Here is a 10,149-nt window from a genome sequence, read left to right as displayed (position 1 = left end):
AAAATACCCAAAAAAATACCCCAAAGACCCCCAAAAATGCCCCAAAAATATCCCCAAAAATACCCCAAAATGACCAAAAAACCCCCCCCAAATGACCCCAAAAAATCACCCAAAAATACCCCCAAAAATCCCAAAATCCCCCAAAACCCAAATCCAAAAATCCCCAAAATCCCCCAAAATGCCCCCCAAAAGACCCCAAAGCCCCCAAAAAAACCCCCAAAATCCCCCAAAATCCCCCAAAACCCCCAAAACCCCCCCAAAATGCCCCCCCAAACCCCCCCCCCAAAATCCCCAAAAATCCCCCAACCCAAATCCCCAAAAAAAAAAAAAAACCCCAAAAAAAAATCCCCCAAAATATCCCCCAAAATTCCCCCAAAAAAAAATCCCCCAAAATAAAAAAACCCAAAAACCCCAAAAATACCCAAAAAAAATCCCCAAAAAAATCCCCAAAATCCAAAAACCCCCAAAAAAATCCCAAAAATCCCCAAAAATTCCCAAAAAATGCCCCCAAAATAAAAACAAAAAACCAGAAAAGTCCCAAAAATATCCCCAAAAAAATCCCCCCTAAATCCCCCCAAAATCCAAGAAAAATCCCAAAATATCCCCCAAAAATTCCCAAAAAATTCCCCGAAAATCCAAAAAAATTCAAGAAAAATCCCCAAAAATATCCCCCAAAAATATTCCCCAAAAATCCCCCAAAATTCAAGAAAAATCCAAGAAAAGTCCCAAAAATATCCCCCAAATATTCCCCAAAAATCAAAAAAAAATCCAAAAAGAATCCAAGAAAAATCCCAAAATCTCCCCCCAAAATTCCCAAAAAATTTCCCCTTAAATCCAAGAAAAATCCCAAAAATATCCCCCAAAAATTCCCAAAAATTCCCCCCAAAATGCAAGAAAAATCCAAGAAAAATCCCCAAAAATTCCCCCAAAAATTCCAAAAAAATCCCCCAAAATCAAAAAAACATCCAAGAAAAATCCCCCAAATATCCCCCAAAAAATCTCCCAAAAATATCCCCCTAAATTCCCCTAAAATCCAAGAAAATTCCCAAAAATATTCCCCAAAAATCCCCAAAATCCAAAAAAAAAAAATCCCAAAAATATCCCCCAAAATTCCCAAAAAATCCACCAAAAACTCCCAAAAAAACCCCAAAAATGCAAAAAAAATCCAAGAAAAATCCCAAAAAAATCCCCCCAAAATTCCCCCCTAAATCCCCCTCAAAATCCACGAAAAATCCCAAAATATCCCCCAAATATTCCAAAAAAATCCCCCTCACAATTCAAGAAAAATCCCCAAAAATATCCCCCAAAATCCCCCCATAAATCTGCCTCAAAATCCCCCAAAAATTTAAAAAAAATCCCCCAAAATTCCCAAAAAAATCTCCCAAAAATCCAAAAAAATGCAAGAAAAATCCCCAAAATATCCCCCAAAAATTCCCAACAAATCCCCAAAATCAAAAACAAATCCAAGCAATATCCCCAAAATATCCCCCAAAAATATCCCCCAAAAATTCCCAAAAAATCCCCCAAAAATCCAAAAAAAATCCAAGAAAAATCCCCAAAATATCCCCCAAAAATTCCCAAAAAATGCCCCCAAAAATATCCCCTCAAAATTCCCCAAAAATCCCCCCTCAAAAATCCAAGAAAAATCAAAAATATCCCCCAAAAAACCCCCAAAAAAAAACTCCCAAAAAAACCCCAAAAAAAATCCCCAAAAAAAAAAAATCCCAAAAAAAAATATCCCCCAAAAATTCCCCAAAAAATCCCCAAAAATCAAAAAATTCCAAAAATAATCCAAAAAAATCCCCAAAAACCCCCCCCAAAATCCCCAAAAATCCCCAAAAAAAATCCAAAAAAAAATCCCCCAAAAATCCCCCCCAAAATGACCCCAAAAATCCCCCAAAATCCCCCCAAAATCCGAAAAAAATCCCCCCCCCCCCCAAAATATCCCCCAAAAATTTCCCAAAAATACCCCCAAAAATCCAAAAAACCCAAAAAACCCAAACCCCAAAAAACCCCAAAAAACCCAAAAAAACCCAAACCCCCCCAAAAATCCCCACCCATAACCCAAAACAAAAATCCCCACCCAACCCCCCCCCCCCACCCCAAAATCCCCAAAACCCCAAAAAAATCCAAAAAACCCAAAAATAACCCCAAAAACCCCACAAACCCCCCAAAAAATCCCCAAAAAACCCCCAAAAACCCCACAAAACCCCAAAAAACTCAAAAAATATCCCCAAAAAAACCCAAAAACACCCCAAAAAAAATTCACAAAAATACCCCTAAAAACCCCAAATCCCACCCCAAATCCAAAAAACCCAAAAATCCCCCAAAAATCCAAAACCCAAAAAAATCCCCAAAAAAACTCCCCAAATCCAAACCCCCAAAATCCCAAAAAATCCCAAAAACCCCAAATCCCCCAAAATCCCAAAAAAACCCCAACCCAAAACCCCAAAACAAAAAACCCCAAAAAAATCCAAAAAACGAAATCCAAAAACCCAAAACCCAACCCCCCCAAACCCCAAACTCCCCAAATCCCACCTGGGAACCCCCCCAACCCCCCCCAACCCCAAAAAACCCCCCACCCTGGGACCAAAAACACCCAAAAAAACCCAAAAAAACCCAACATGGACAAAACCCAAAACCCCAAACCCAAAACCAAACAAAACCCCCAAACCAAACCCAAAATCCACCTGGGAACCCAAAAAAACCCACCAAACCAAAAACCCCCCCAAACCCAAAAAACCCAAAAAAACAAACCCAAAAAAAAACCCACCCAAAAAAAAACCAAAACAAAATCTGGGACCAAATACCCCTGGGCCCCTGTCCCCAAAAAAAAACAAACCAAAACCTGGGAACCCCCAAAACAAAACCAACAAAAACACAAAAAACCCCAAAAAAACCCCAAACACCCCAAAAAAAAACCAACTGGGAACCCAAAAAAACAAAACAACCAAAAAACCCAAAACAAAAACCAACCAAAAACAAAAACCCCAAAACCCCACAAACAACAAACACCAAAAACCACAAAACCAAAACCACCTGGGAACCCCAAAAACCCCCAAACAACCCAAAAACCCACACCAAAACTGGACCCCAAAAAACCCCCAAACCAAAACAAAACAAAATCCTGGGAACCAAACCCCAAAAAACCCAAACCAACAAACCAACCAAAAAAACCCCAAAAACCCCAAAACCCCCAAAACCCCAAAAACCCAAAAACCCAAAACCCCAAACCCCAAAACCACCCCAAAATCACCTGGGAACCCCAAATCCCGCCACCACCCCAATGGGACAAAAACAAAAACCCCAAAAACCCCAAAACACCAAAAACCCAAACCCCCCCCAAAAACACAACCAAACCAAAACCCAAACCACAACAAAACCCCCAAAAACCCCACCCAAAACCCCAAAAAAAACCAAACAAAACACCCCAAAACTCACCTGGGAACCCAACCCAAAAAACCACCCCAACCAAACCCCCCAACACACCCTGGGACCACCCCAAAAAAACCCCCAAAACCCAAAACAAAATTGGGAACAAAACCAAACCCCCCCAAACAAACCCCCCCAAAACCAAAGCCAAACAAAACCAAAATCAAAAAAACGGGACAACCAAAAACCAAAAAACAAACCACCCAACAACAAACCCAAAAACCCCCCACCAAAACCCAACCCAAACCACTGAACAAAGAACTGAAAAACAAAACAAAACAAACCAAAACAAAACCAAAAAAAACAAAATGAAACAAAAACAAAAAAAAAAACAAAATCCTGGGAACCCAAAAAAAACAACACCAAAAAACAACCCAAAAACCCCAAAAACCCCACCTGGGAACCCCAAAACCAAAACACCTGGGAACCCCAAAACCCCCAAAAAACCCCAAAACCACAAAACACCTGGGAACCCCCAAAAACCCCAAACCCCACCAGACAAAAACCACCCAAAAAACCCCCAAAACCCCAAAACCACCCCAAAACCCCCCAAAAACTGGGAACCCCCAAACACCTGGAACCAACCCCAAAACCAAAAAACCAAAACCAAAACCCCCCAAAACCACCTGGACCAAAACCCCAAACCACCCCAAAAACCCCAAAAACCCCAAACCACCCCAAAACCCCAAAAACCCCTGGGACCCCCAAAACCCCAAAACCACACCTAGAACCCCAAAACCCCCCCAAAACCACCCTGAAAATCACCCCCCAAAAACCCATCCCCAAAACACCCAACTCCCCTGGGAACCCCAAAAACCCCCGACCCCAAAACCCCAAAACCAACTCTGGAACCCCAAACCCCAAAACCACCCAAAAACCCCAACTGGGACCCCAAAACCCCAAAAACCCCACCGGGACCCAAAACCCCAAACCACCCCAAATACCCCAAACCTGGGAACCCCCAAAACCCCAAAAACCCCAAACCAAAACCACCTAAGAACCCCAAAACCCCCGACCCCGAACCCAAAACACCCCCCAAAACCCCCACCCCAAACTCACCTGGGAACCCCCAAAACACCCCAAACCACCCCCCAACACCCCAAACCCCCCCCCCCAACCCAAAACCACCCCAAAACCCCAAACCCCACCCCAAAACCCCAAAACCCCCAAAAACCTGGCAAAACCCCCAAAAACCCCTGCAACCCGCCCACCCAAACCCCACAAACCACAACACCCTGAAACCAAAAAACCTGAAGCATAACCCCCCAACACTGACACACAAACCGGAATGGGGAAATCGCCAACAGACCCCCACCCTGGGAAAAAACCAAAACCACCGCAAACCAAAAACCCCCAAACCCCCAAAACCACCCCAAAACACTGGAACCCAAAACCCCAAAACCCTGGGACCCAAAAACCCCAAACCCCAAAACCCCAAAATCACCTGGGAACCCCAAAACCCCCCCACCACCCCCAAACCCCAAAACCCCACCCCAAAACCACCCCAAAAACCCAAAACCAAACACCAAAAAATGCCAAAAAAAAAACCACCCCAAAAACCCACACTGACCCAAAAAAACCCAAAAACCCCAAAACCCCAAAACCCCCAAAAATGCAAAAAAACCCCCTCCCCCGCCCAGACCAAAACAAGAAAAAACCACTGGCAAAACCAAAACCCCCACCCCAAAAAACCCCAAAACCGACAAAAACCAACCCAAAACACACAACACTGGGACCACATATAAAACACCAAAACCCCACACCTGGGAACAAAAAAAACAAAACAACACAACAAAACACTGGAACCAAAAAACTGAAACAAAAACCCAAACACACCTGGGACAACACTGGGAACCCAAAACCCAAAAAAACAAAACCCACCCCAAAACCACCCCAAAACTCCTGGGACCAAAACCCCACTGGGACCCCAAAACCAAAAACCCAACCCAAACACAAAACCAACAACAAAACCAAAAACGAAATAAAAAAAACCACTAAAAAAATCAAAACAATACAAGTCAAAACCCCCAAACGGACAACCAACATGACCAACCACACAAACTCTAAAACCCAATACAAAAAAAACCCAACCCCCCCAAAAACCCCACCCAAAACCCAACCCAAAACCCCAAAACCCCCCCCAACCCCCAAAACTCACCTGGGAACCCCAAAAACCCCAAAAACCCCAAAACCACCCAAAACCCCAAAACACCCCAAAACTCACCTGGGAACCCCAAAACCCCAAAACCCCACCCCAAAACCCCAAAACCCCCAAAACCCCCCGGGAACCCCAAAAACCCCAAACAAAACCCCCCCCAAACCACCCCCAAAAACTCACCTGGGAACCCCAAAAAACCCCAAACCCACCCCAAACCAAAACACCTGACCAAAAAACCCAAATCACAAATATGCAAACAAACCTGACCAAAACCCAAAACCACCCAAAACCCACCCCACCTGGGAACCCCAAACCACCCCAAAACCCCAAAAAACCCAAAAAAATCCCCAAAACCACCCCAAAAACTCACCTGGGAACCCCAAAAATTCACCTGGGAACCCCCCCCCAAAACCCCAAACCCACCCCAAAAACCACCCGGGAACCCCCAAAACCCCAAAAACCACCGAACCCTGGGAACCCCAAAACCACCGGGAACCAAAACCCCATAAAATCCCCAAAACCACCCCAAAAACTCACCTGGGAACCCCAAAAACCCAAAACCACCCCAAATTCACCCCAAAATGAGCCTGGGTCCCCCAAAAACCCCAAAAGCCACACCTGGGAACCCAAAAATATCCACTTGGGAACCCCAAAAACCCCAAAAACCCCAAAAACCCCAAAACCACCCCAAAAACACCTGGGAACCCCCAATCCCCGGCGCTGCCCCTGGGAACGGCTGCAACCGCAAACCCCAAACACCTGGGAAAACCCCCAAAGTCACCCCAAAATCCCCCTGGGAACCCCAAAAACCCCAAAACCCCACCCAAAAACCCCAAAACCACCCCAAAAACTCACCTGGGAACCCCAAAACCCCAAAACCCCAAACCACCCCAAAACCCCAAAAACCCCACCCCAAAACCCCAAAACCACCCCAAAAACTCACCTGGGAACCCCAAAAACCACCCCCAAAACCCCCCCCGCCACACCCCCAAATCCCCTGGCCCCAGCCCCAACCCCAGGTCACCAAAACCCCCCAAAACAACCCAAAGACACCCTGGGCACCCCAAAAATCCCAAAACCACACCTGGGAACCCAAAAAAATCCACTTGGGAACCCCAAAACCCCAAACCCCACACCTGGGAACCCCAATCCACCTGGGAACCCCAAAACCCCATAAAAATCCCCAAAACCACCCCAAAAACTCACCTGGGAACCCCAAAACCCCAAAACCCCAAAACCCCCCAAAACCACCCCAAAACTCATCTGGGAACCCCAAAAAAACCCCCAAAAAATCACCTGGGCACCCCAAAAAGCCCCAAAGAAACCCCAAAATTCCACCTGGGAACCCCAAAAAAACCCCATAGAAATCCCCAAAACCAAAAACCCCCCAAAAACTCACCTGGGAACCCCAAAAAAAACCCTAAACCACCCCAACTTCACCCCAAAATGAGCCTGGGTCCCCCAAAAACCCCAAAAGCCACACCTGGGAACCCAAAAAAATCCACTTGGGAACCCCCAAAACCCCAAACCCCACACCTGGGAACCCCCAAATCCACCTGGGAACCCCAAAACCCCATAGAAATCCCCAAAACCACCCCAAAAACTCACCTGGGAACCCCAAGAAAACCCCCAAAAATCCACCTGGGCACCCCAAAATCACCCTGGGAACCCCAAAAACCCCCTGGGAACAAATCCACCTGGGAACCTCAAAAAGCCCCAAAGAAACCCCAAAGTTCCACCTGGGAACCCCAAAAAAACCCCATAGAAATGCCCAAAACCACCCCAAAAACTCACCTGGGAACCCCAAAAAACCCCAAAACCACCCCAAAATGAGCCTGGGTCCCCCAACAACCCCAAAAACCACACCTGGGAACCCAAAAAATCCACTTGGGAACCCCCAAAAAACCCCAAACCCCCCCAAACCCCAACCCCAAAAACCACCGGACTCCCCAACCCAAAAGCCCCAACCCACCCACCACCAAAACAAGCACCTGGAACCCCAAAAAACCCCAAAAATCCCAAACCTGGAACCCAAAAACCCCAAACCCTCAACCCAAAACACCTGGGACCCAAAAAACCCCAAACCATCGGACCAAAATCCACCTAGTAACCCCAAAAACCCCAAAACCACCCCGAAATCACCCCAAAATCAGCCTGGGGACCCCAAAAACCCCAAAACGCCCCAAAAGCCCCAAAACCCCACGCGCCAGCCCGGGGCTGTCAGTACCAAAAACCCCCAAATTCACCCCAAAATCACCCCAAATTCACCCCAAAATGAGCCTGGGTCTCCCAAAAACCCCAAAACCCACACCTGGGAACCCAAAAAGCCCCAAAGAAACCCCAAAGTTCCACCTGGGAACCCCAAAAAAACCCCAGAGAAATCCCCAAAACCACCCCAAAAACTCACCTGGGAACCCCAAACAAACCCCAAAAACTCACCTCGGAACCCCAAAATCCCCCTGGGAACCCCAAAATCAGCCTGGGCACCCCAAAAAACCCCAAAACCACACCTGGGAACCCCAGAAAAACCCCAAAACCACCCCAAATTCACCCCAAAATGAGCCTGGGTCCCCCAGCAACCCCAAAAACCACACCTGGGAACCCAAAAAAATCCACTCGGGAACCCCCAAAACCCCAAACCCCACACCTGGGAACCCAAAAAAATCCACCTGGGAACCCCAAAAAACCCCAGAATCACACCTGGGAACCCCAAAAACCCCATAGAAATCCCCAAACCACCCCAAAATAAGCCTGGGTCCCCCAAAAACCCCAAAAGCCACACCTGGGAACCCAAAAAAATCCACTTGGGAACCCCCAAAACCCCAAACCCCACACCTGGGAACCTCAAATCCACCTGGGAACCCCAAAAAAACCCCATAGAAATCCCCAAAACCACCCCAAAAACTCACCTGGGAACCCCAAACAAACCCCAAAAATTCACCTGGGCAACCCAAAATCAGCCTGGGAACCCCAAAATCCCCCTGGGAACCCCAAAAAGCCCCAAAGAAACCCCAAAGTTCCACCTGGGAACCCCAAAAAACCCCCTAGAAATGCCCCAAAACCACCCCAAAAATTCACCTGGGAACCCCAAATATTCACCTGGGAGACCCCCAAAACCCCAAAACCACCCCAAATTCACCCCAAATTCTCCCGGGAACCCCAAAAACCCCAAACCCCACACCTGGGAACCCCAAATCCACCTGGGAACCCCAAAACCCCATAGAAATCCCCAAAACCACCCCAAAAACTCACCTGGGAACCCCAAAAAACCCCAAATATCCACCTGGGAACCCCAAAAAACCCCAAAACCACCCCAAATTCACCCCAAAATGAGCCTGGGTCCCCCAAAAACCCCAAAAACCACACCTGGGAACCCAAAAAATCCACTTGGGAACCCCCAAAACCCCAAACCCCACACCTGGGAACCCCCAAATCCACCTGGGAACCCCAAAAAGCCCCAAAGAAACCCCAAAGTTCCACCTGGGAACCCCAAAAAGCCCCAAAAATTCACGCTGGGAACCCCCAAAACCCCAAAGAAATCCCCAAAACCACCCCAAAAACTCACCTGGGAACCCCAAAAAACCCCCAAAATCCACCTGGGCACCCCAAAAAGCCCCAAAAACCCCAAAATTCCACCTGGGAACCCCAAAAACCCCATAGAAATCCCCAAAACCACCCCAAAAACTCACCTGGGAACCCCAAAAAAACCCCAAATATTCACCTGGGAACCCCAAAATCGGCTTGGGCACCCCAAAAAACCCCAAACCCCACACCTGGGAACCCCAAAAACCCCAAATATTCACCTGGGAGACCCCAAAAACCCCAAAACCACCCCAAATTCACCCCAAAATCAGCCTGGGAACCCCAAAAAGCCCCCACACCTGGGCACCCCCAAATCCACCTGGGAACCCCAAAAAGCCCCAAAAACCACACCTGGGCCCCCCCAGACGGGGCTCCCTCCCCAATGCACAGGTGCCCCTCCCCCCATAGCTGGGTGCCCCTCCCCCACCCCCCGGGCGCCCCCACAGGTGCCCCTCCCCCACCTGCCCCCCCCCCCCCCCTCCCCGTGCTGTGCCCCCCCCCCCACCTGTGCCCCTCCCCACCTGTGCCCTCCCCCAGCTCACCTGCCCCTCCCCCATTCCCAGGTTCTCCAGCTGGGGGGGTCCCTCTGGGTGCCCCTCCCCCAGTCTCACCTGAGCCCCTCCCCCCTCTCACCTGAGCCCCTCCCCCATCCCCAGGTGCTCCGGCTGGGCGGGGCCCTTTGGGAGCCCCTCCCCCATTCTCACCTGAGCCCCTCCCCCATTCTCACCTGAGCCCCTCCCCCACCTGTCCCCTCCCCCATTCTCACCTGCGCCCCTCCCCAGCCTCACCCCAGCCCCTCCCCCTCCCCCACCTGTGCCCCTCCCCCATTCTCACCTGAGCCCCTCCCCACCCCAGGTGCTCCCCGTCTCACCGGAGCCCTCCCCCATTCTCACCTGAGCCCCTCCCCCACCTGAGCCCCTCCCCCAGTCTCACCTGAGCCCCTCCCCCATTCTCACCTGAGCCCCTCCCCCAGTCTC

Source organism: Camarhynchus parvulus, unplaced genomic scaffold (assembly GCF_901933205.1).
Source record: "Camarhynchus parvulus unplaced genomic scaffold, STF_HiC, whole genome shotgun sequence".
Lineage (NCBI taxonomy): Eukaryota > Metazoa > Chordata > Aves > Passeriformes > Thraupidae > Camarhynchus > Camarhynchus parvulus.
This window is presented reverse-complemented; position numbering follows the sequence as displayed.